General features: G+C 43.8%; 1 long non-coding RNA gene across 1 annotated transcript; it reads left to right on the top strand.

The window, feature by feature from the left end:
• Window positions 1-21642: 21642 nt before the first annotated feature.
• Window positions 21643-26929, top strand: LOC141575906 (uncharacterized). Its single transcript, XR_012503999.1, has 3 exons — window positions 21643-22390; window positions 24266-24460; window positions 25235-26929. It is a non-coding gene; the product is annotated as an uncharacterized LOC141575906 (long non-coding RNA).
• Window positions 26930-27457: the final 528 nt, after the last annotated feature.

Consider the following 27457-nt stretch of genomic DNA (forward strand, 5'->3'; position numbering starts at 1 on the left):
AGCCAGGACATGGCAACAACACAAATGTCCATCAGCAGCTGACTGGATAAAGCAGTAGTAGTATACTTATACAATGGAATACTACTCAGCCATGAAAAAAACAAAACAATGTCATTTGCAGTAACATAGATGGACGTAGAGATAGTCATTCTAAGTGAAGTAAGCCAGAAAAAGAGAAAAATGCCATATGATTTCACTTATATGTGGAATCTAAAAAAAGACACAAATGAATTTAACTACAAAAGAGAAACAGACCCACAGACATAGAGAAACAAACTTACGGTTCCCAGGGAGAGAAGGGGATGGGAAGGGATAAATATGGGGATTCAAAAAGTGCCCGTCTTGGGGAGTGATGGAAATGTTAGCTATCTTGATCGTGGTGATGGTTTTCTGGGTGTAGACATTTATCAAATTCATCAAATAGAACATGTGAAATATGTGTATTTTACTGTACAGGAATCATACGACAATAAACGTGCCTGTAAAAAAACAAGAAAAGATTGGCGGCATTTTGTCCTACTTTTTTATGTGTCTTTAGTGAGTGGGTCTTCAAGTTTCTGGTCTGCCATATTTTCTGAACCAGAAGTGCCCTGCTTCCCTTTCCTTTGTTAAACTGTCAGTGGGTGGCATTTATTCCAGTGGCTTCAACTGCTCTCTGTCCACTGATTAACTGTCAAATCTTTTCCAGCGTCGCATCTCAGTTCAGTCCCAGAAATATACGTATAATTGACAACTAGACATTCCCATTTTATTAGCCCATAAAAATCTCAAGCTCTGTATGTTTGGATTTACACTCGCTCAGACCTAGGTTTACTTTTTCAAACAACGGCATCACTATCCCTTCTGTTTTCCGTGCCAAACATCTGGGAGTTTTCCTTTACTTTTCCACTCCCTCACCCCCGTCAGTACTAAAATTCTATTCCTTAATGTCCCCCAACTAAGTCCCTGCTCCTCGCTCCCCACTGCATTAATTCCCACCCCTTGCTAGTCTGCCCAGTGCTGTTCTTTAGAGTGAACAATCCACTTTGCTCACTTTTAATGACAAATTTGTGTCACTCTCCTCCTTAAAACCCCAAAGAATTCCCCGCTGCGTATGTGAGGAATTCCACGCTCTCTGATTTAACGTCACACCTTCTCATAACCTAGTTGCTGCTTTTTTGCAGCCTCAGCTTCCGTTAGTTCCTCACAGCCTCTAGCCTCACTGACCTTCCTTCCCTAATTGCAAAGTGCTGTTAGACACGACCAGACCTCTGCACGAGACACGCAAGCTGCTGAGAATCCCGTCCCCACCACGCACTCTCCTGGTCTACAGATTTGCTGGAATCCTTCAGATGTCAGTGCAGAAAGCATTTCCTCTCTGACACCTTCCCTACCTTCTAGAACCCTGCCCCAGGCTGTGCAAGAGCCCCTCTGAACATATAGTATATATGATGCCAAGTGACTCTTACCACATTGTTTTGAAAACCTATTTAAATTTGACTCTCCCACTACACACTGTGATCTCCTTGAGGGATGGGGGGCTGTGTGGTATTTGTCTAGACAGCTAATGTCTGGCACAGACCCCGGGCCATCGGAAATAGTCTGCTGACTCATCAAGAATTGTCGTCTTTGCAATGTAAGAAAGACTACATGATGTCTGATCTTACACCATCCGGCAAGGGTCAAAATAATTTCACATAGAACTACACAGGAAAAATATGTGCATACTTTTCCTCTTTGTGATCCCAAGATCATAGGCAGCCTGGAACGGAGGTGTCACTCTAAGCTGTCTGTCCCCTAGGCTGTCACGTCCAGCTTCAACATATTTTTTAGAAGTTGTAGGGATACGTGTACATCACCCCGTCTTAGAACAAATGGTGCTTCAGCCTGACCAACTTTAATGTCCATATAAAAATCAGAAATCTTCCAAACTGAAGCCTGAAGAAACATTTCACTTCTCTCCTTCCAGTCTGTCTGCCGTCTGCATCCCACATCCCCACTGCTCACCTGCGTCAGACCACCTTCTATCTAGAAACATTTTAGGTGGGACACTTGGATGAGAACTAATTACAGCAGTCATGAAAATGGTCCCATGAACGTACGCTCTGCACAACAAGGATGTTTTGACCGGAGGCCTCAGCCGTGACCTTCAGGGTCTGTTCACGTGTTCTGCCTGGCTTCCCTACAGATGTTCTGCAGAAAATCAAGCCTGCAGTTAAAGTCATAGAAGTCCCAAGAAATCCAGAAAAATAGAGTGAGATTCATTTCCTTGGGAATATTTTTGAAAACCATCCACTAATAGGAAGAAGAGCTTTAAGAGGGTCATTTCAGATCAGATGATGTCCAACTGCAGGTGGGTCAGTTTTGTCATTGTTGCTCGCTAGTTGGATTTCTGATGCTTCTAACATGCCACTGTTTAGAGAAGTGGCCTGAGTAGGCCCTCAGAGCAGAAAGGTGAGCTGGGCCTGGAAACAGCCAAGCTCCTCTGCTGTGTAGTGACCCGCTGAGAAGCAAAGGATGGCCCAGGGCTTCCTCTGACTCTCTCCCTAAGTTATAAACTATATGAAGGGAAAATGGAACAAAAAATCTTAATTCAATATGGTATTGTCAAAGTATAAAAATAATTGTCTTTGGAGGGGATGGTATAGTTGAAGGGGTAGAGTACATGCTGGGTTCAATTCGCAGTACCTCAATGTAAAAATATAATAAGACAAATTCTTTACAATAAAAGAAAAATAACAAATAAGAAAAGAGATCTCAAAGAACCCAAGTTTAAAAAGAAAAAAATGTCTTTTAAAAATAGTAGTCAGCTCGGTCTTTTGCTAGATTAGGAGTTTGGGATTAACAGATACACACTACTATGTATAAAATAAATAACCAACTCCCAGGTCCTTAATAACCTAGTTCAACCTGAATCCTTTCTCTTTTTTCCCCTAAGAAACCCGTGGAAGCATCTGAAATTCTCATCTTAAAAAAGAATTCATTTAAAGGCGTTTTGAAAGTTACTGGTTAAAAGTTATTTGTGGTTCCATGAATATAGGTCTAGTAAGAATGACAGACAATAAACCAGTAAGCAAATAAATATATGACGTACTGCCAGGTTCTAATATTTGCCAGAAAGAAACATAAAACATATTAGGAGAGAAAATGATTGAATAGGAAATATGTGCGTGCTATTTTAAATAATGTGATCAGGTAAGTCCTCTCTGAGGGTAAAATAATTTGAACAAAGTCCTGAATGAAGCAAAACAATAAGCCACATAGGTAACAGACAAGAAAAGCCTCCCAGGCCGGGAGAAGTGTAAGTACGAGACTTGGAGTTACAAACACCGCTGTCCTGGTGGGGACCATCTGGGCGTTGAAGATGGGCTGGAGCAGAACGGTGAGAACTGAGGCTGCAGAGACGGGTGAGGGACCGGATCACACAGGGCCTTGGTAGGGACTCTGGATATCCTTCTGAATACAATGGAAAATTACGAGATTATTTTGCAATGCGGAACAGCTTGATCCGATTCATAATTTAATAAGACCGTTGTGGGTAATATATGGGGAATAAGCAATGGAAGCAGGGCAAGGTAAGCTGATGGGAAGCCAATGGGAAGAGTGCTGCTGACCTGGAGAGAGACACCGAGGTTGGGCTGGGATGATGGCGGGAGACGGGCTGAAAGGGGGACACGATTTGACAGTAATGGTAACAGGCCTTAATGCTCGAGTTGGACAGACACAGAGTGGTTCAGGGTGATGGTTATGTGATATTTGGGGCTGAGTCACAGTTTTTGTGCAGAGACCTGAAAGGAGAATAAAGTGGGGACGTTGACATCGGTAAGAAGGGTTGGTGGGTGTTTAATTCCCCCTAGAGCCGCGTCTCTGTTTCTCTGTAGATGAAGTCAGCAGAGCAGGGATGGGTGTTCCTAATTCTGCAGTGAATTGCGTGTCCTTCTCATCGACAAATTCGAGAGGCCGACCTGCCCATCCAATTGCAACATCTTGAATCTGCTTCTTTCTATCCAGGAGGAGATTTCCAACTAAGATGCCACTCAAAAATTCCCATGCCCACAGTTAGAGCTGTGTGCCTTTGGAATGATGTCAGAGATGCCTCCACAGAGGCTTGGTGTGCTCTCTCTCCCTCAGAGCACACAGTTCCCTTCAGTCCGGTGGGTCTCAGCAGAGAAGATTTCACAAGTAGCCCCTCTCAGGCCCTGGGGACCAACCTCATGCTTGGCAGAGCTCTGAAAATGAGCACGAGTTCCGGGCAAAGGGCCTTCTCCAGGGCGCCATCTGGCAGATTACATGAAGACAGTGTACAAAAGAGTGGGAGGGTTGATGGTATAAATGGATTTTACTTTTTGCTCTGAATCTGATTCTGTCCTTCCATTTTATTAAGGAAGAGTTCTTAGGCCAGACATGATTCTCTTTTTTCTTTCTATTTGATCATCCAAGAGGTTTAGATAGGGTATTTGTTTTAGGGTAAGAATCTTTAAAAAAAAAAAAAAACAACTATGCAAATTGTATCTTGTTAGGTATTTGGACAAGTAAATTCTCCCAGCAGTATTGAACCCCCTTGTACCTCCAGGGTTTCTCCAAAGGTATACATGTTCCAAATCTGACCCAAAACCAATGAGCCTTTTTGTTTTAAGCACTTCACCATGGACAAAAGATGTCACTAAAGAAGGTGAGAAAAGAGCAGGTCCCCATCATCCAGAGTCCCTCCCAAAGGGCACACAGAAGTAAGGAGGAGATGAACGAGAGGAACGGTTTATTTATACACAAGCAGGAGCCAACCAGAAAAGTAAGTACCATGTTAAATGGTGAAAGTTAAAGGCTTTTTTATCAACCTAACTTAATAGGGCAAAGGGAGAGGAGAGAATTGGCTTCCATGACAGGATTTCTTCTACATCTATTGAATCTCAGGTGTCTTCAGCTTAAAGTGCTTTTGTATTAACCATGGGTTCCATCTGACTTTCCATTCCTCGAACTTTGTTTTCTTTTTCAACATTCACTCATGTATTCTGAGCCCCTGGATTTACCACGTGAATTTTAGATTGATTGTCAATTCCTGCAAAACACCACCTGGGATTTGGGTAGGCATTCTTTGAATCCTTAGATCTATTCGTGGACTATTGTCATCTAAGTAGAATGAAGCCTTCTGCTCCATGAATATGGGATTATTCTCTGTGAATGTAGGTCTTAGTTTCTCTCAACAGAATCTCTAATCTATTGTAGTCTTAAGTGTCCAAGTCTGGTACTTCTTCCTCACCTCTTTGGATGCTGATTCAGAAGAGACACGACCTCCTGGAGAACCTCTGCTGCCACGGAGCTGACATGGAACTGCGTCCTGAGAAGACTTTAAATTCTTTTAAAAATAGGATTAATGTACTTTAATTACTCCCTAGATGAGTAATGAATGGGTCACATTAAGATAGGATTTTAATCCTTTTAGAATTAGTAGAGTAATATAGACACAGTACAAAAAATTGAAATATTGCCTAAAAGAGAAGAGATTTGTAATTCCCACCCACAGAGGTGACTGTCATGAATGATTTGGTTCTTATGTCTCAGTCTCTGTGTCTCTCAGTATGTCTTTCTCCATCTCTGTCTCTCGCACACTCACAATCATATCAGTTTACATCTATACTGATTTCACACATATGTGGTCATGCAGATGGGACCCTGGGTGCAGACATTGGGTCTGCATAATTCCACCCTGAGGCCTCCCTTGACATTGGGCTGAGACCAGACACCCACTTTTCCAACTGCACAGCATTCATTCATCCACATGAACCAGAAAAAATGGACCCCATACACTCTTCATCAACATTAGTATTGCTTTAATTCAGACTGTTTCAACCAGTGCTGTGATGATCACCCTTGAAAAGGCATCTTTGAATAGGTGTGTAAGGATTTTAGTGGGATGAACTGTAAGGATCAGAACTTCTGGGGAAGAGCTGCATCTGTGGCCCTTGATGCGTCCTGCACCCTGTTCTCCTGAAGAGGAGCGTCCCTTCTCTCTTCCCTCCAGGGGATCTGCTGGAGCCTCTGTCTGCTTACATTGTCACCAGGGCTGGTTGTCACCTGACTAAAGACCCGCCAGTGTGATGGTGACCGGTGCTCTCTCGGCAGTTTCCTTCTGCCTGTGTTCTCACCTGAGAGGTCAAGCATCTCTAACACACACTGGCCACCTGCATTGCCTCTCATTGGAACTGCCCATGTCTGTTCTGTTTCTGTTTAGAACACTGCGTTTCAAAAGAATTTTGGACTACATGGATGGGAATCCTTTCTCCAACCTTGGGTTATGAGGAATGCTTTTTTCAGGTTGTGGTCTCACTTTCAAGCAGTTTTTCTGGGCTTTTGCTAATTTTTTTGATTTGTTTGGTTTTGTTTTTGCCACAGGAAGAGCTAAGCATCTCCCTTATGTCTTCTGGCTGTGTTGTCACAGGGGGAACAGCAGTGTCTACCCTGAGATTATGCACAAAGTTACTAAAAGGGCTTCATTTTGTACATCACATCTTTAATCCCCCTGGATATCCCCTTAAAATGATAAAAATGCTGTTTCAAGTGAAAACAAAAAAAATCCCCAGCCCCAGCTAAAAACAAGTGGGCAGGGACAAAAGAAAACTTTTTTAAAGTTTCATTGACAGGGAACACCAAGAGAGTTAAAGACACTCAGAGAGAAAGAGGACTTGGTGTTGTCAGGAGCTGGGTGAGGAGGGAGTGGAGTGCACGCTCTGGATCCAAGGTTTCACTTTGAGGAAAGAAATAGTATGAAACTAGATGGTAGTGATGGTCGCACAACATTGTGAATGCCTCTAATGCTCCTCAGTTGCACAATTTAAAAGGGGAAAAGTCTATATTTTATTAATGAAACTCCAAAAAGAAAAATAAAGCTTGCCATAAATGAAGTGAAACAAACAAAGGAAACTAAAGAAAACCAAACAAAAACATCTCCAGAGGAAGGGAAGTCAAGTTTGGGAGGGGGAGGGGAATAATAGTGGGAATATGGAGAACATTTTGGAGAAGAAGGTGTGGGTGGGTGCAGAGGGGGCTCTGCCCCATTTGGTGGTGATGCCTGAACTGGTTCTCCATTGCCCAGCAGTCCAGCTGCAGATGCAGGTTCAGGAGGAGTTGCAGGAGCGGCAGGAGGGAACTCGCGGTCTCCTGCTGGATCCAGATCATCCTTTTTTTGGTCTCTGACATCTTCCCCTGCCCCTGCCTCCTCTGTAACTATTGGATGTGGAGAGAGATTTAAGTCTTGTGGAAGAGCTCATGCTGTGTGAGAGGAAAAATTTACCCACCTGCCTCACTTTCCATGTGCTTCTTCAAGGACAGAAAACTTCCCAGAGCTTTCCAGACAGCTCCCACCCAGAAAGTGCCCACAGGATGTGTTCTGTGACTGAATTTTTCCAGACAGGTGGTCTGAGGCCATTCTTTTCTCTGGTCCCAACAGTAGCTTCTGGGTACACCTCTTTGTGTGGCCCAACCCTCGCCCCTCCCTCACCTACACACACGCATCAGCCCTGCCTTCCTGAACTTCGGGCTCTCTTTTGGGGGCTCCTGGTCCTCCACCTGACTTGCAGCGAGGTGGGCACTGTGCTCCATGTCAGAGCAGGGTGTGCTGAGCAACCCGTCATCCCCGGGCAGGTACCTGGGGAGAGCCCTGGGTGATCTCTGGGTCGGAGGCGTGCCCCACTGATTTTTGGGCCACGGTGGAGGGGTCCCTGCCATATCCAGACCCACCTGGATCCTGCGCTGGCCCTCAGAAGAGCGGCACATCAGCCCTTCACTTGGGGGAGGGGGCGTTGGTTTTCTTATTCATCAGTTGCTGTTCAATATGTGGTATCTAGCTCTGCAATGACAGTGACCAGCAGCTGACCCGGCCTGGAAATCTCAGAGCCCTGCCCGGCCAGGAACACTAATGCTTCTGTCCACTCGACCCTATGCTGCCAGATCAGACCGAGACCTTGTTCAGCTCAGACACCCCGGAGGGAAAAGACATACCCAGAATGCATGGGCTCCACCTTGGGCAGCAGGACCCTTCCCTGGCTCTCCATATCCCAGCCAGCCAGCTTTGCCCTGGGCTGTGGATGTGACCGGCCCACCAGGCCTCTGAACTGCTCTTGCTTTGGGCAGAAACCCATCCCCAACTTGACTGCTCCACCTCCACCAGCCAGGACGGGGCCGTCGGGATACCTGGGTGGGATCAGAGTGGTGGCCTGGCCTGGGCGGGCCTGCCCTGGGCCTCCCTGTGTTACCTTTGGGTCTCTCTGGCCAAAAGTCCAGAGGCGCCTTGGGTGAGACATGACCCAGCGCTGGCAGCGTTGGTAAAGCCCCTCGCTGCGGGCTTTCCGGGGTCTGTGGCTTCGGGATATTGGGATGCAGCAGAACGTGACTCTGTCTCCAATTAAGTGAGCTGAGTAGGGACTTCTCTACAGAGTGGGTGCCTGGTGACTTTAGTTCCAAGTTCTGTTGGGCTCTATTGCTGGGGAAGTGAGATCACTTCCTGGGGTCCACTTACCCAAGCTTCCTCCTGACACATAGCTCCCCAAGGACCTTTCTGGGCTGCTGATCTCTCATTTCTCACTCCATGCCATGTCCACACACAGTGACACCAACTCAGCCCCCCTCATAGCCCTGGGGAGGCCTGGATGCAGCCAGTGCTGCAGCTCTGAAGATACAGCTGGGTTCAGACATGGCTCCCCCCACTCAACAGTGCTATCACCATGGAAAAGCCACGTGCCTCTCAGGGTCTCCCCAATCTCCCGTCAGCACAGTGGGGACCATTCTGGCCCCTGCTTCCTAGAGAAGCCATCCTGTCTCTAGACCTAGAAACACCTACTGCATCTGTCACCCCCATGGGCTGGCATCACAGGGAGCTCGTGCACAGACTTAGCAAAGGAATGACCCCACAGAGGGCTGGCGGAGCGCAGAGCAGATGCCACACAGGCCTGGGTCTGCCCTGAGGTCTGGAGAAAGTCACTTTCCTTATTGCTTGCTTCCCAGCTCCCAGTCGTGCGACTAAATTTAAATACAACTCTGACGTCGTCCGCTCTGGCAAACAACCTCCTAGGTCTTTCTGTCATGTTGACATACAGGCCCAGTGTCTGATCTCGGCCTCTGTGGTGGACTGCCCCACAATGTCTTCATACTTTTTGCCTTCAGTTCCCACGCCCTTTTGTGATCCCCACACCCTCCCTTGGAGGGTGGATGGACTTTGAGACCAGGTTCTGACATGCAGACTGACTTGTGAAAATGTGCGTGAGTTCCACTTCTTCCCAGCTCCAGTTTTCCTTCTCTCTGTCTCTGTCTCTCAGTGCCTCTCTCTCTGTCTTGTCTCTCTGTTTCTCTGTCTCCCCTGCTTCTCTGTGTTTCAGTCTGTCTGTCTTTTTTCCGGTATGTATGTGTGTATATATTTATGTGTATGTGTGTATATATTTATGTGTATATGTGTGTATTTATGTGTGTGTATTTTTCGGGCCCAGGGCAGGTCACTTCTGAAAATCCCTTGATGACATATTGATTATTTTGAATTCATGTTACTAAAGAAAAATTATCTTTGAAAATTGTGCAAGCACTTTGGTGGAATCTTCTCTAAGGACCAGCACTGCTAGGGAAGTGATGTTCCTGTGGCACTTTGATGTATCCTGTACCTTGTTCTGCCGGAGAGGAGCGTCCATTTGCTCTTCCCTCCAGGGGACCTCCTGGGGCCTCTGCCTGCTCACGTTGTCACCAGGGCTGGTTGTCACCGGGCTAAAGACCTGCCAGTGTGATGGTGGCCAATGTTATCTCTGCAGTCTGTCCATCTGCCTATGTCCTCACCTTACAGGTCGAGCATCTCTAGCACACACTGGCCACCTGCACTGCCTCTCGTTGGAACTGCCTGTGTGTGTTTTGTTTCTTTTCAGAACACTGGGCTTCAAGAGGTTTTTGCACCACAGCGATGTGAAGCTTTTCTCCGACCTTGGGTCATGAGGAAAGCTTTTTCCAGGCTGTGGTTTTTCTTTCCAGCTGTCTTTCTTGGCCTTTGTTTTCTGCTTTAGTTTGGTTTTATTTTGCCACAAGAAGAGCTAAGCATCTCCCTTCTGGCTCTGGTTTCACACTTAGAACAGCAGTGCCTACCACGAGATTATGCACAGAGTTACCAAAAGGGCTTCATTTGGTACGTCTCATCTTTAATCCATCTGGATTTCCCTCTCAAAATACAAAAATGCTAATTCACGTGAAAACAAACAAACAAAAAATTCACCCGTCCCTACTTAAGATATGAGGGCAGCGAGAAAAAAAAGCCACCTTTTATATGATTTCATTGATAGGGAACATCCAGGATAGGTTAAGACAGAGAGAGAAAGGGGATTAGTGCTTCTCATTGGCTGGGGGTGGTAGGATGTGGGGTGCGCTTTGTATACAAGCTATTAGTTTGAGGAAGGCAATTGTCTAAACCAGTGGTGTTGGTCTCACAACATTTTTAATGCACTTAATGCTCCTTAAAATTGCACAATTTAAAATGGGAAAAGGCTAAACTTTATTCTTGTAAACTTAAAACAAAAATAGAATATACTATAATAGAAAAGAAAAATATCTGACTCCATAGAAGATCTGTCCTTTTGGCTTTAACCCTGTGCCCTATTTTCTAGGCTTAATCTTACTAGCTCTGCACCTTTTGTAAAACAGTGTTGCCTTTAGCCTGAAATATACAGGAAAGCCTATTTTCAAGTCTTTGGTCTTTAAGGATATTAACACTTCTGCACTTATATAAAGACAGCAAGTTGCAGAATAGAAAATAACTTTTGCTTTGTTAGAGGTTTTACAGAGGCCCTATGACCTGGTCTACGTTGACAGCTGCAGACCAAGATAATGGCAGACTAATATCTTGGAGAACCATCTTCCCCAAGTCAGACTTCAGGCTCCTTTTCTAGTAAATAGGGGAGGGGCTGTGGTTGGTTGTTGCAAACTCCTTGGTGTCGGATTTCTTTGTCCTTTGAATCCTTTGTAGCTGTCCACGTGAATCAGATCACCGTGTTCCTGTAACACCTGCAACAAAACAAACTTTTTTCTATTCTGCAACTTGTTATCTTTATAAGAGTGCAAAAGTGTTAATATCCTTAAAGGTCAGAGTTTTGAGAATAGGATCTTCTGTTTATTTCAGCCTAAAGGCAACATTGTTTTACAAAAGTTGCAGAGCTAGCAAGACTAAACCTAGAAAACACGGCAGAGGATTAAAGGAAAGGAAAAGATTCAATATGGAGTCAGATTTGTTCTTCTCTATTACAGTGACTTTGGGTGAGAGCTAAGAGGATGACTCCTGGGTGGGTCCTCTACAGTCCCAGGCTGCAGTTCAGGCAGGGTCCCTGCCAGATTCACCATGACTTTGGACCTGATCTCCCGCAGAGAAAGTGACAATTATTGGATTAAAATTACCTGTCAAAATCCCTTCAATTGCCTGTAAACTATACCACAGCAGGGGATGTCTCATTGGCCAGTTAACTGCCAGTCTCCCCTGATGCAAGGGACCAGCGTCACGGCGGGATCCATGGTGGCCTGGACAGTGCACATTCCTACTTTTCTCTCCAGCCTTGGCTTCGTAAAATTGATGCTTTGAAAGCTCCCGTCCCTCTTCCCTCTGGCCTGGTGTGAACGAACAAGATACCTGCACCCACCTGGGCTGAGGCCAGGACACGCACACAGCCCCATGCACAGAGCCCACCATCTGCTGTCTACCGCTGGGCTCAAGTGCACCCTCTGAACTCCCCCACCCCAAAGGTCCGCGTGCCTAGTGCCTCCGCCCTAGGGGTCCAGATCACCATCAGGACCATCAACCACCCAAGGCCCACAGGCCATTGGCTGGCAGCCTGGGATCACCCTGACCCATCGGGTCAGATGAGACACAGGGTGCGGGGATCAGGGTGCCAGGGCGGGAATTGGAACCTCTTTCAGCCCAGCCTGCCTCGCCCTGTAGCCTCAGACATTAACTATGAAGGTGCACACTAGGCTGGATCCCCCGCTGGTGGCAGTAGTCATCATTACTGGAGCTCAGATTTCCCCACCCCAACCACAGGGTTAGGGGTGAGGGAGTGAGCTTAGGGTAGGGGTGCACTCAGAGTGAAGGGGATCCCATGGTGAGGGGGTATAGGTTGAGGAGTGTGTGGCCGCTCAGATTGGAACTGACCTGGCTGAGAGGTGAGGAGGATAGTTTCAGGATTTTGGGGGTCCTGTGGTGAGGCATGAGGGTGTAGGGGCCATAGGTTAGGACCAAGCAGGACGTAGTGTCAGGGCACAGACCTCGGTGTGAGGAGAAGAAGCCCTGTCTTTAAGGTCTGGTGGCCGACTGGGCCTGGCCAGGGGTGGGAGGGTAGTAACAGGGAGGGGAGGGTGAGCAGGGGAACTGGGGCTGGCGGGGTGTGGTCTGGCCCAGGGCATTCGTGGTTCTATTTCAGTGCCAGGACCCAGTCGGTGGCGGGGTGAAGGCTCTGGGGATGGAGACCCGGCGGGACGAGCAGAAGTGGCACCACCTGGCTCCTCCCGGCCCCAGTGGCCAGGTCTGGTAAAGCAGGAGACCCACCCGAGCAGTTTGCGCTGCAGGAGGGAGGAGGAGGAGGGGCGCGCACGCGCTGACGGACAGATGCGCGGACGCCGGAACCCGCCCAGAACGAGTGGAAGCTGGCGGCAGCCGGTTGTTCCTGAACCAGCTCCTGGAAGAGGAACACGGCCTGGGGTCTGGGCCGCCGCTTGCCCTTGGTTTGGCTGCCGCTGCCGGGCAGTTAAGGGGGCGCTGGTGGGGGCGTGCTGCTCGAAGCCGGCGGGTGACGCCTGGGCTGTGCGACTGAGGAGGCGCACAGGGAGGTGTGCGGAGGTGAGGTCACGGCCGCGCGTCCCGTTAGGACCCTGAGGCGGTTCCCAGCCGCCGCTGTGGTTAGTGGTAACCCCGCTATTAGTAGTTCCTGAACCCCGCGTTTTTGCCGCCGCTTATACCCGGGTTTAGGAGAGCAGGTACTGCCCCGTGAGGTGGGAGGGCACCGGACGGCTCCGAAGCATCTCTGACTGGCCCTCAGGCCATGACCTGCTCCCGGGAGGCGGGTGCGGTGTGGTCGCGGGGCCTCGGATGCAATGGGGGCTGCCCCATGAGAGCCCCTGGATTTGCTCCCATCTTCCCCGCGGCCTGACCTTGGGGGCGGCCTCTAAATCCCCAGGTTCTTGTGACTCAGGTTACAGGTCAGGCTGCCCCTGGGAGGTGGGCGCAGTGTGATCAGTGTGCTGGGATGGCTGCAGCAACAGCGGGAAATGGTCGCAAACCCCGCGCTTTCACAGGGCAGCCCCAGTCCCGCCATCGCAGCTGCCGCCATTCCCTGACAGCACAGCACCTGCCTTCCAGGAGCAGGCTGGCCTGTAACCTGAGTTCCACGAATCTGGGGCAGCAGAGGCCAATCTCAGGCCATGCGCTGGGGAGTTTGAAGCCAATCCATGGGCTGTCATGGGCAGACCCCATAACCCGCCACTGCCTTCGACCACACCGCGCCCTCCATCCAGAAGCAGGCTGACCTGCGGACCGTGCCTGGAGCAGCAAAAGCCGAGCACTGGACAGGCCATGGAAGAGAAGGGGGCAAGTCGACCAGCCTGCCAGGTCGCTGCCCATCTCCCTGCCGCTGCCCCAGGTTCGTGGATCACTTGTTTTCAAGTCAGTGGGTTCCTGAGAGGCAGGAGCGGTGCAGTAAGGAGGCGGGGTCTGCGGGGAGGGGTGCTGCCCCAAGGGGATCAGGTGGACTTGCTCCCATCTCCCCCAGGGCCAGATCTGTGGACGGCCTCTGCTGCCCCAAGTTCACAGGACGCATGTCATGTCAGTCTGTCCCTGGGAGGAGTGCTCAGTGCCCTCGGGGCAGCCTCAGTGGCTGACAATGATTTTGGAAGTGGGCTCTAGCCCAGCATAACTAACTCTCCTTTCTTCCCTTGCTTCCTCAGTTGGTGGCTGTATAGGCTTTTTCATTATAGGTTATTGCTGGATAATGAACATAGGTTTCTGTGCTATACAGAAGAAACTTTATTTAAAATCTATTTTTATATATAGTGGCTAACATTTGTAAATCTCAAACTCCCAAATATATCCCTTGCCATCCCCTTTCCCTGGTAACCTTAAGATTGTTGACTAAGTCTGCAAGTCTGTTTCTGTTTTGTAGATGAGTTCACAGTGTCTTTTTCTCTATTTTTTTAGATTGCACATATGAGTGATATCATTTGGTATTTTTCTGTTTCTGGCTGCTTTCACTTAGAATGACGATCTCTAGCTCCACCCATGTTGCTGCAAATGGTTTTATTTTGTCCTATTCATGGTAGAGTAATATTCCAGTCTATAAATATGCCACAACTTCTTTATCCAGTCATCTGTTGCTACATTTAGCTTGCCTCCATGTCTCGGCTATTGTATACAGTGATGCTATGAATACTGGGGTGCAGGTATCTTTTCACATTGGAGTTCTTTCCAGTTATATACCCAGATGTGGGATTTCTGGGTCATAGGGTAAGTATACTTTTAGTTTTTTGAGGGATTTCCATGCTTTCCATAATGACTACACCAAACTGGATTCCCACCAGCAGTGTAAGAGGGTACCCTTCCCTCTACAGCCTCTCTAGCATTTATCATTCATGAACTTCTGAGTGATGGCCATTCTGAATGGTGTGAGCTGATATCTCATTGTAGTTTTGATATGAATCTCTCTGTTTGTTAGTGATATCGAGCATTTTTTCATGTGCCTATTGGCCATTTGTGTCTTCATTGGAGAAATGCTTGTTTAGGTCTTCTGCCTATGTTTGGATTGAGTTGTTTATTTTTTTTGTTTTTAAGTTGTATGAGCTGTTTATATATTCTGAAAATTAAGGCTTTTTTGTTAGTCGTATCATTTGCAAATATTTTCTCCCATTCGTAGGTTGTTGTTTCCTTTTGTTTTACTTATGGTTGCCTATGCTGTGAAGAAATTTATGAGTTTAATTACGTCCCTTTTGTTTTTTTTTCTCTTATTTCCATTGCCTGGGTAGATTGCCCTAGGAGAACGTTGCTAAGATTTATGGCAGATAATGTTTTGCATATGTTTTCTTTTAGGAGATTTATCATGTCTTGTCCATCTGCATCTTAAGCCTGTACTCTAGATCTGTGCTTCAGTTTTGAATTTTGAGCTTCTTAGAGAACACCTACTCTTAGCTCATATGTCAGATTCAACATGTCTAAAGCTGATTTCATAATCATTTTTCTTGCAGCGTATCCATTTATTCAGTGGCATAATCATTCTTCTAGTCTTGAATACCCAAAGGCTTGGAATGGTCTTTGATTTATATTTCTCTCACCACCCTCCACATATTCTTGGCTTCTGGAACTGTATGTTTTTGGTTTCAAATATCTATTCTGATTGCTGATACTCTGATGAAGAGCGTTCATCCCTGATACAAGAATTTTTCCTTCTGCTGAATTCTTGGATATTCTCTCCCCTCCTTTCAGTCAACCTTCAGTTTTGACCCTCCAACATCTAGACTCAAGTCAAAGACTTACCACAACCAGATCTCAACCAGGTAGACTCGACCCTTAATCACTTTGGCCTTACCTTATTTGTTCCAATCATTATGTGACTTAGCCTCCTAGGGTAACCTGTGCCTTATTAAAAACCAGGAGTCACCAGTCTTTTCCTATCCAGTCCTCAGTTAAAACAGCTTAGAATTGCCCTGAGAACTAGTTGGAGCCCCATCCCTTCATTGATTCTTCCCTATTTACTCCAAATACTTCTAGCTCCTCTTTGTATTTCTGCACTGTTCATGATCGGTAGCCTGTAATCTAGGCTTTGAGTACTGACTTGGTACAATTGCCGGTTGGTTTCCAATGTGTCTCCTCACTTAGCTGGTAACTGGAGAAGACTCCCTTGTTCAGCCTCCTTTATACCCTCACCCTGCTTAGCATCGGGCAATAGCAGGCATCCAGGCAGTGCTAACCTACTTTATTCGCAGGGGTGGTGGTGTGGAGTATAGCTAATAACTATTAATTCAGTGTTGCAATTAAAAAAGAAAGCCAAGAAAATCCATAAAACTTTATCTCCATGCTCAGTTTAGCGCTTTACCTCAACAGTTTCTTAACTCTGTGTTTACATTCACATAGTGTTCAGTGCTTTTACAGTTCCCTGAGGCAAGCAGGTGAGTTGTCATTATGTTTGACTTTCACGTTACATTTCATATTGGATATATTTGTGCAATGACAAAACCTTCTTTTATAAGTAAACAGCTGGAAGCCCAGAGAGACTAACAGCATAACCCAGGGTCACCTGGTTAGTGTTTGGCACAGGCCAGAACCGCGGTTCACATCTTCCAGCTGCTCCTCTTCCAGTGCCTTTTCATTCCAGTGCTGGGAAATGTAGCCCCATCAGCCAAACGGCCAAGTCTCATTGCTGCCCCTTTACCTGCCAGTGATGGCAGTGCTACAAAACGTGGCAAAGGAAAGGTCAGAAATAGGAGTGATAAAAGACATGGAAGTGCTGGAAATGGATCCTCAGCCTCTTCCTCCCTATTTGAGCACCTCAAAAGTGTCCCACTCTGACACTGCTGTTCATTGATTATAACACAGTCTTTAAAATCAGACTGATCTTTTGTAGGACATGCTTTTATCCTGGTCCCTTTCCTGCTAGTAGTCACCGTCATGGGCAGAAAGTGCCTGACTGTGCTCTGTTTGTCACTTAGGTGGGAGGGGAAGTGGGAGACGAAGCGGGTTGAACTGAAGCCGAGCTTTTTACAGCTCTGTTGTTCTAGGACCAGAGCAGTTCCACTCCTGCTTTCATCACCTCTCCACCTCTGAGTCCCAGCCACACACTCCTGCCTGCTTCCCCACATGCCACGTCCTGGGGGAGGACAGTGTGGTTGGCAATGCCCCCTCCACCCTCCGCCTTCCGCCCTGGGAGGTGCAGGAGTCTGCTTCAACTTTTGAGCTGTTTTGGTAGTTGGGCTTTTCCAGCCTTTCTAGGCACCTGCTTTCCAGCTCTGGGAAATTGGAGATGTAACTTAACCATACAAGTTCTATACTAATGTATTCAGGGGCATTAATGTGATGTTGTCTGTAAGGTGTTCTGTGACTGGATAGGAGGTTTTTAACACAGGATGCTTCACATCCAATTCTAAAGGCCTACAGGATGCAGGTGTAATTCAAGTTCTTACATGACTGTAAGGCAGACATGGACATTATTTTATAATATGACCATATGTTCATAGATTACGGTTAGTCCGCCGGCTCTGTATCTAATAAAAGTTTAAATTCCAAACGCTTGAAGAAAATTTGCGCACCATGTCTTTTTGCCTGTAACTAGTTGCAAAAACTGAAATCAAGACTCTACCACAAGCCAGTGTTTCCCAGTAGAGAAACCCTCTACTTTTACAACTTCTAAGTAATGCGGTGGTTCTTTGGGTGAGATGAGGGATGCCAGAGTATTTTGTTGGGACACTAGAGTGGCATGACAAGTATTCTGGGACTGGTTACAGTTGAATCTCTGCTTCCTATATCCTGGACTGATTACAGAGTCAATGTTAGTGCGTTAACCAGCTTCTGAATGCAAGGGTAGCTAGGAAGACAACAGAGAAAATAGAAGGATATAAAGTAATGGAGAGACTTCAGAGCAGTACAAATGTTGACTTTGACACCACCAGCTGCTGACGTGAACTTGGCAGGAATTTGTGAGAAATGGTGGGTGTCACTGCAAGCAGGAGAGTCCTGCAGCTTTTGGGGTGAACAGGCAAAGGGGAGAGCAGATATGGTGACCACTCGGGGGCTGATTATTTGTGTCCTGAATGTGAAAATGTCTGGTCTCCTGTTCAATTTTGCAGCCACAACTTCACGTGACTCAGGGCATTATTTCCACCAGAAACCATAAAAACATAAACAACCTCTGTTTCCCAAAGTGTTTGTTCTCGATCTGAGATGATTGTCCTGTGGTGGGAGGTAAGTGGGCGGTGGGTCCTATTACATCATTCCCTTTCACTAAAAGTCTACCTCGCTGCTTTTCACCTTACTGTTAGGGGTGCTGCCATTCTGTTACACCTAGACCTATAATACAGGCTTACCTGAATCCTCACGTGAAGAGGGATAGTTATGTGCAGTTTTAAATAATTGCTTGGGTCATGTGGTCCTTTGTTCCCTCCATTGGAAATCACTATTCCAGAGCAAATATTATGAATCTATATAAACTATAATGTTTGTAAGATGTCTTCAGAAGTTTTGCAGTAGGTTTAAATATTTGCTTGGTGATGGCCTCTTGATTGTTTGAAGGAGGCAACCCTCACTAGGGGCTTTGTTGGCTCCCTTAGATTTCCCTTACTGGCAGTAGAGTGTTCGTAGGCAGAGTTAGAAAGTTAACTGGGCTGAGAAGCCGAATTTGCCCGCAGCTGGGAATTGGTAGAAGAGTCAGTTATGGAAGGAAGGATTTAGTATTATCTGGTAGCAGAGTTGTGGGATCCAAGCCCTGGGAAACCTCAGCTTTTGTAGAGTATGTTCTGTAACAATAGGCTATTGGATAATTTTAACACTTGTTATGGGATGTAGAGTTGGGGAAAGAGTTAAAAGTGAAAGAACCTTAAAAAAGAATCTCCAAATATTTTAAAGAAAACAGTACTCAGAATGAGAGCTTTCCTGGAAAAGACTAGTTCTTCACTTCACAGGGGAAGCAGGGAGAAGTTGTAACTGCACTTACGGTAACTTAAAAGGTAAACCTTACCCTCCCACTTAGCTGTTTCCTGGTGTAAGTTCATATTCCACATCTGTAGTTTTAGACATGATGTGTCATTTTCTGGTACTCCATTCTGCTTCTGAGTGAGAGACTGACGCAAAGTCACATAGCAATTGAAAAATTGCACAAAAGTCTTTATTGTTAAAAATGTAGATATGTGGCAGGGTGCTGCATTTGCAAATGACTTTCAGTACAGAGAACACTTAAAAGAATGCGGTGTTATTTCCTTTTTATTCCTTTAAGCCTTTGAATAGAAGGTTTTCTTTGCAGAGTTTCTGGAGTACATCAGAACAAGCAGGAACTAAAAATAGCTTTAAGAAAGCACCAGTATAGATGTTGTTTATAGTATGGTATCTGTCTTAAAGTTAACTCTTTAAAGCAGGAAGTTGTAACTCTCAATTTCTTAAGCAAATATAAACATTCTTGACACTTAATGACATACTTTGTGGGGTGAAGCCGCTTTTGCTTCCATTCTGAGCATTGAAAGGCCTTCTATGATACTTCTACCAGTCCTCAATATTTTATTTTCCTTCTGTTGTGAACTTGTTATTAAACTTGAAGCAGATATAAATATCATTAACTTGCTACATATGTAGATATTTAGTGTTACATAGTCAGAAAGTTTGTGTACATCACACGTATCTACATAATTCCCCAGGTTCCAACTGTGTTCCTGATAAAAGAATGGTGGGAAATGGCATTATGGGGATATGTCTTACAGTACACAGTGTTTCCCCTGTTCCCTCTACCAGATCTGGATGTTCTTTCATCTTTCGGCTTCTAGAATTTCTACATCTTTTTCTTAAGACAGGTGTAACTCATTCCCCTGCTCACACAAACATGCGTACACACACACACACACACACACACACACACACACACACACACACACACACACACACACAATGTGCCGTAGGGAGTAGCGTGCACCATCCCATTCTCCGACTCCAGCTCTGATCCCACACACTGGAGGCAGTGTCTTGCACGAATTCATTTGTAAGTTCCTTTTTAAAACTCGAGTGGTCGGGAAATAGGACTGATATCCTCACCTAGTAGGCAGGCCCTCAAGGATAACTTCTATGGTTAATGCCAGGGTATCTTAATGTTTGAGTACCTCGGTTTCATGTCTTCCTGTACCACCTGTGTGACCCATGATTCCCACAGTTCTGTCTCCCGTTAGACTTTTTCTCTCAAACTCTGGACTCTTATAATATTCTGCTGATTTGGCATCTTCACTTGGAAATCTGATATCTTAAAACCAACATGTGTAAAAACTGAGCTCTTGGTCCTCCTACCCCCCAAACTGGTTCTTTATGCAGCCTCCCCCATTCAGTTAGTGGAAATTTAATCCTTCCAGCTGCTTGGGTCAAAAATCTTGGAGTTATTCTGACTTTCACTGACATACCACATGAATTCTGTCAATATATCTGGTTTGACACTGCCTTTAAAATATATCCAGAGCCCAGCCACTTCTCACCATGGCTCCTGCTTCCACTGCTGCTTCCCTGCCCTGAGCCACTGTCCTCTCCTCCTGCATAGCCCTTCTCAGTAGCTTCCCACCTTTCATCTCTGACCCGTTTGCACTATTCTCACCCGGCAGTCAAGTGAGCCTTGAAAACCTATGTTAGATTGTGTCGTCCTTCGCCAGTGCCTCCCCATTTCACTCTGGGTAAAAGCCACAGTCCTTACAATGTCCTCCAAGGCCATACAGGATCTGCACTGACCCTTCTCCGCAGCTCCAGCCATGCCCCCATTCTGGAACATGCGAGGTCACGCTGGCCATGGTGATGGTTATTCCGTCCTCCTGGGACTTCTCACCTCCTAGTCTTAATTCTAACCTCAGTTCACAGTGTGCCCTGCTCTGGTATTTAATACAACATCACCCTCATCCTATACCCTCAACTCTCTTTACTTTGCCCTTTTTACTTTTTTCCATGGTTCCTCTTTCCTAGCATGCCACCTCCTCTGCTGCTCTGTTGTGTGTATTGTCATCTCCACCCCCCACCCCAGCTAGACTCCAACCAAGCTCCGTGAGGACAGGACTTTTGTTTTGTTTATTGATCTATTCCAAGTGCCTAGAGTAGTCCTGGGTACATTGTAGGCCGTCAAAAATTATTTGCTGAATAAATTAAAAGGCTATTTTAAAAATGAATCATCCTTTCAGGAACAGGTGAGGAAAGGAAGCTGCATGAAGGAAAATGGTGCAGTAAATAATGATATTTCCCTGTTGTACTATGTATGATATATATATATGTGTTTTAGTCTTAATTTGGTATCTCAGTTTCTTAATTTAATAGCTGTATTAAGGTGTAATTTACAGGCCACACAATTCACATATTATAATTGTACAAGTCAGCCATTTTAACTATTTCTAGAGTTGTGCAACTGTGTCCTCATAAAGTCCCCTTGTGTCCATCCATATGCAGTTCGCCCTCCCCTCAGTGGCACCCTGATTTTATTTGTTTTTGTTTTTTTGGCAATCACATCTGAAAAGAATAGTTTACACAGCAGTACTAATATAGCTTTGCACTTTTAGAAATGACACACTTAAATATGAAATCAGGAGTCATTGCTGAATGTAGGCAGCAGTATCAGACATCGGTGAGAAGAATGGACTTGATTGTCAGGCTGGCTGCGATATTACCCAGCTCCACCATTTACCAAGTTACCCAAATTATTTTCTGTCTCAAGCTCTATATCTGTTATATGGGTGTAATAATAGCAGCTTACAGAGTTGTGAGGATTAAGCAAACAGGGAAACAAAATTTAATATAGTGGCCAGCTTATGTTATTACCTAAGAAATAGCCTTGCAGGTAGAGAGCAAAATTCAAATCAGTTTCTAAAGTATGTGTAAAATATGATCCAGTTCCTGCCTGGTTTATAAACACGTATGCCTACTGCAGAATGTAAAAGCAGGCTAATTTCCAACAGAAAAGATCATTTCTCAGCATTTCTTTCAAAGGTAGTTGCAAAATAATTTTTACTAAATTTTCTGTGCCCATCTCTGACAGAGCTTTGACACCAGGGAGGTAATTATCTACATTTTTGTTAAAATGATGCTGACCATCAGTAAGTGTTCTGAATTATATTTTAGCCTTTATGTTGGGAAATATTGTGAAACTTCTTCTAAATTAATGGGGGAGGGGCATTCATTGTAGCTCTTGTAGCCTGATAAGGCTTTAATAAATTATCTTTTTTTTATTTTAATTAAAGTAATTAATTAATTTTTTGCAGGGGGTGGTAATTATGTTTTTATTTATTTTATTTTTATAAGAAGTTCTGGGGATTGAACCCAGGCCCTTGTGCATGCTAAGAATATGATCTTTCACTTGAGCTATACCCCCCTAAATTATCTTTAATAAGGTCTTTTTCTCTGTTTTGTTATTTTCTTTTATGTACAGATGCACAAAGCAGGGTCATCAGAAGCCTCTCAATTCCAAAGATGATTATAGTGAAAAACATTGCACAGTGACAGTGAATCCTTGGAATATGAAGAAAGATTGTAAAGTCCTGAATGAATTAAGAAGGAATTGTTACATTAACTTACATGTAACCATGGCTCTCTTACCTTTATTTTTCACTTTATAATGAAGATATTCCTCACCCGTCAAGGTTGCTTTGTTAGATATAGGGAATATCTAAAGCCTTTTCTGGAAGTTTTTTAAATAAATAAGAGCAGGTAATTTATCAGAAGTGTGAATGGTGTAATCTGCTCTGTCTAGTATGGTAGCCACCAGCCACATGTGACTATTGTGAATTGAGATGTTCTATAAGTGGAAAATACATAATAGATTTTCAAGACTTCGTACAACAATAATAATGTAAAATATTTATTAAAAGTTTTCAAAGTGTTAATCACACTTTTGAAATGATAGTATATTGGATATTTTGGGATAAATATAATTATTACTGGAATTATTTCACTTTTTCCTTTTTATTTTCTAAATGGGATTACTGGAAAATTGTGACTTGCACTATGTTTCTATTGACAGTGCTGGCTTCTAACTTATTGCAAATAATATGAAAAAAACTTTGATTAAATATTTTATAATTGAGTAGTTGATTTCCATCATATTATTTTCAGGTGTACAACACAGAGGCTCAACATCTTTATAGATTATATTCCATTTAATGTCACCATAAAATAATGGCTATATTTCCCTGTGCTGTATGATACAGCCCTGTAACCTGTCCATTTTATACATAGTACTTTTTACCTCTCAATCCCTTACCCCCTTCCTGCCTCCCTCTCCTCCTTCTCCCCATTGGTAACCACCAGTCTGTTCTGTGTACCTGTGAGTCTATTTCTGTTTTATTATAGTAATTAATTTGTTTTATTTTTTAGATATACATATAAGTTAATAAATAGAATATTTGTTTTTCTTTCTCTGACATATTTCACTTAGCATTATACCCTGTAGGTCCATCCATGTTATTGCAAAAGACATTATTTAATTTTTTAATGGCTGAGCAGTATTCCATTGTGTGTGTGTGTTCATGTGTATATATGTGTGTGTATATGTGTGTATATATGTAAATATACATATATATATATAATATACCACAACTTCTTTATCCAGTCATCTGCCAGTGAACATTTGGTTGGTTTCAGTGTGTTAGCTATTGTAAATAGTGCTGCTGTGAACACTGGGGTGCATGTGTCTTTTGAATTATATTTTTCTCCAGACATATACCCATGAATGGGATTGATGGATCACACGGAAGTATATTTTCAGTTTTTTAAGGAAACTCTATACTGTCCTCCATAGTGGCTGCAACATTAACATTCCCAACTACCAAGTAGGAGGGTTCCTTTTTCTCTTAAGATGTCAAAAATTCCTACATTTATATACTTTCCTTACAGTTTAGGACACAATTTGGCAAAAGCCAGATAGAATTTAATAGGAGTAAATACAGTATTTTTTCAAATGTCCATGCATTATGGATAGATATGTTATTGATGAGTTGGTTCCCTATTTTTGTAGATGCAGAAGTTTTTATAGCTTCACAGACATTTCAGTCTTGCAGAAAGAAAAATGTTTTTGCATTTTGCTGAACTTGTCCGGGTGGCTTTATCGAATTTGGTCCAGGCCTGCAGAGGTGAATACACATCCAAACCTGAACCATTTGAATGTCTGCAAGATTTTAAGAGTCTAGAATGTCAGATCTGGACTACAACTCTGGTGAATGACATCAGTGAGTGGACTCAAGAAAACTCCATTTGAGTGCAAAGCCTTTCATAAGCCAAAAAAGGCTTTGAAATTGTGGCAAAGCCAGAGACTTTTGTGCACCACATATGGCCACAAACCCATGGGGACAACCACAGGCCTTCTGGAGTGCCAAGGGAATTCCATGTGAGGAGTCCAGCACTCACAGGAATCCAACAAGTCCCTGCCATCCAGAGCACCTTCATTGCTACTGTGGTATTTTGAGCAAATGTCTTTTCTTCAGGTTTAAATTGGTTTGTTGTTTTTTTTTAATAAAAGAAAATCAAACAACTTCTTGTTCCCTTGGTGAAAATAAAAGCCTAACATTTTCTGATTTCTTTTGACAGAGAAAACTTGAGCCTATGAATCTAAACTCATCTGTGATGGTCTGCAGCTGGGAGCAAGCAGATCAGTGTCAGTCCCTTTGCAGCCGTTGGCTGGGAGCCTGCATGTTCCCTGGAATGATATTTGAAACATGTCACCCTAGCCGTGCCTTCGCTCTGGACTGGGAGGCGAGTCAGTCAGAATCTGCATTATGGAATGTATGTTTCAGATTCAAAGCTAGGAGATCTTTTTTAATAGCCAGAGAATGTAGTCATAAATATATCTATTAATGTATTTATGCAAGAACAATTTTAATGTTTTTTTATTATAAAAATTTCCCCCAAAATTGAAAATGAAAGAACATTGGAATTAAAATCCAATGGAATTAAAAACAGTGGAATTAAAAATCATCTGTACCTTAGTTATACATAAAGAATCTTAAAATCCTTCTAAACATTTTTTTGTTCAAATGTAGATATTTTTCCCTTCCAAAAATGAAAATTATTATTTCACATTTTTTTCTTTTTTCTTTTATTATATATTCCATATTAATAAATATAATTCTTTTAAATCCCTTTTAATGGCTGTTTAACATTATATTGAACAGATATGTAAATAGTCCTAGGTTTAAGAAATTTAAAAAATTGTCATTACAATGCCCCTGCAAAGAATTTTTTCGTGTTTCTATTTTTAGTTACTAATTTGGACTAAAAGTTAACAAGTTTACTTTTCTTCATCTAAAACATTGGTTATTTTATGAATGAATTGTAAGGATTTTAAATAACTTTTCAGTAATTTCAACAAAGAAATTAACTTTAAGGCAAAAATGTATGATGGTTTACAAATCTATTTTCATTATATCTTCACTTTTACCAGTGTCATATCTGTGTGTGTTTGCACAAGTGCTTTAACTACCAGCAATGTAAGAAAAATCTGTGTACTGAAAACGTGAAAATAGTTTCCTGGTTTGTGTTTTCATTCTCCCAATATAGGTTTTGGATGACAAGCTTGTATTTGCAAATGTACACACCCTGTGGGAGGTGCTCTGTACATACGCTGAGATACTGTACATAAAATTGCCTCTGAATCCCAATCATCTGAAAACCGTGTCCTCAGCCTTTGATACCTTCAGCTGTTTTATGAAAGTCCTCCAAGTGGATGAAAGTATCAACAAACGGAACAAGAGTTTTTCATTGCCCTATTTGAGAAGAGCTGCGTGAACGACTTTTATATTCAGGATAGAGACACATTCATCATTCCAACCACCAGGAGCCGCACTGTAAGTCTAAACCGAGTTTAGCTGCTGTCTTGGGGGTGATTTAGAACCTGCTGTTGAATTATAAGTGATTTGGTTTTGTTGGTTTGGTTTGGTTTTTAAAAGCTGCCCATAAAAATGAAAAAAGAGAAAGAAAAGAAATATGCCTACAGATTCCTGTTAGGATAGTAAACAGTGGCTGGTTATTTACCCTGTATAAACCACACGCTTTCTTAGAATCTATTTAGGTTTACTTCATCCTTTCTCAGATCAAGTATCAAGTAAGGGACAGTTATAAAAAAAAATTCAGGATTAACTGGCTTGTGAGCTCCGGGATCTGCAAGGCAGCTTTCCCTTCCCATGGTGTAAGTCAAATGGCAGAAATGAAATAAAGCACTTCATGTATCCTCCGGTGTTAACAGGAAAAGGTGAGTCTTCTTGACCTTGTTATTTCCTGGGTAAAATGAAGATAATATGTCAGGAGTCGACAAGCCCATTTAGGGCAGGAACCATGTTGTCTTGTTCACTGCTGAATCCCAGGCACCAGGAAGGCTGAGTTTAACAAGTGGGTGAATGAATGAACTGTAGTTCCCCCAGAGTTACCATGTGGGGCAGTGTGGATTAGCAGCTAAGAGCATAGACTCGAGAGGTGAGGGTACAGCTCAAGTGATGGGGCGCATGGTTAGCACGCATAAAGTCCTGGGTTCAGCCCCCAACACCTCCTCTAAAATAGACAAATAACCCTAATTACCTCCCCACCCCCCACCAGAATTACCTTATTATCTCCCTGCCACCAAAAAAAAAAAAAATAAAAGGTAGAAGTGGCCAAGAGCAAAGACTCAGGCTGGAACACTTGTGCTGGTTTCTCGCTGTCTACCTTGTTAAAGTCATTTAGCCTCTGTGTTTATCAAGTTCCTCATCAATAAAATGGGGATAATAATAGTACCCACCTCGTAGAGATGCTATGGGGATTAATGAATCTGCTTGAATTTTAGAACAGCCCTGGCTAATAGTAAGTACTATGCATTTGCCAGCTCTTTTCATAATTACTGACAGATGTTATTATCAACCAAAGAAGTATTAGTTCTTTGTAAGGGAAATGCATGTTAGACCATTTCATTTATCATTTTCTGTAATTCAGGCTTTTTCCCTCTGAAATACCATTTTCTGTCTGTGAACTAGTAAATCACAGGGCTTTCCAAATTTCATCTGTCTGAGTTCTTGTCATGATGACAATACTGCAGAGTTTTGACATTTTTTAGGGACTCCATCTGAGATGACAGCAACCCCTCAAATTCAGAAGCACTTCTCTAACTGACAACATCTCGCATGAAATGAAGTTTGTAAAATGTAAGAGCTTCAGACGCTAAATGATGCCATAAATGCAAAGATGTTATATCTAAGCTCTTTAAATAAATCCTGTCATTGAAATAAAGGAAATACTATATTATAGCTCTCTATGACTTTGTTACCTTGCTATCCGTTTATCTGACTCTCTAAGACAAAAGAAAGCAAAGACTGAGATTGATCATTACTACTGTGTGGTACACGTATTTGTGGATGAAGACCATACTGAAATGCACTGTCTAAGATACTAAAATGGACACTAAAGAGCTGCTTGATGCACATGCATGAACAGAACAGGGAGCTGGTTGCAGGGAGCAGACACTGAGCTTCCTGGATCAGAGACTCAGCATAGCAGTCCAGCCCAGCAGTCCACATGTTTTATATTTATATCCCAGCAAAATTAGCAGTGAGAGTCTGAAATGAACTTTGGGGACACTTGCAAACAGCTGTCATGATTACTAATGTGGGACACCAGGATTCTACAGTGTTTAGTTGGCATCTGCCCACAACCATTTCTTTTCCACTAAAGCCTGTTGTAATTGCTGGTTCCACATCCAGGCTGAGGAATCATCTCATGTGGTGTTTGGGAGGGAGGTAAGTGGAGTCAGGACCC

The sequence above is a fragment of the Camelus bactrianus genome, chromosome 34 (assembly GCF_048773025.1).
Source record: "Camelus bactrianus isolate YW-2024 breed Bactrian camel chromosome 34, ASM4877302v1, whole genome shotgun sequence".
NCBI classification, from domain to species: domain Eukaryota; kingdom Metazoa; phylum Chordata; class Mammalia; order Artiodactyla; family Camelidae; genus Camelus; species Camelus bactrianus.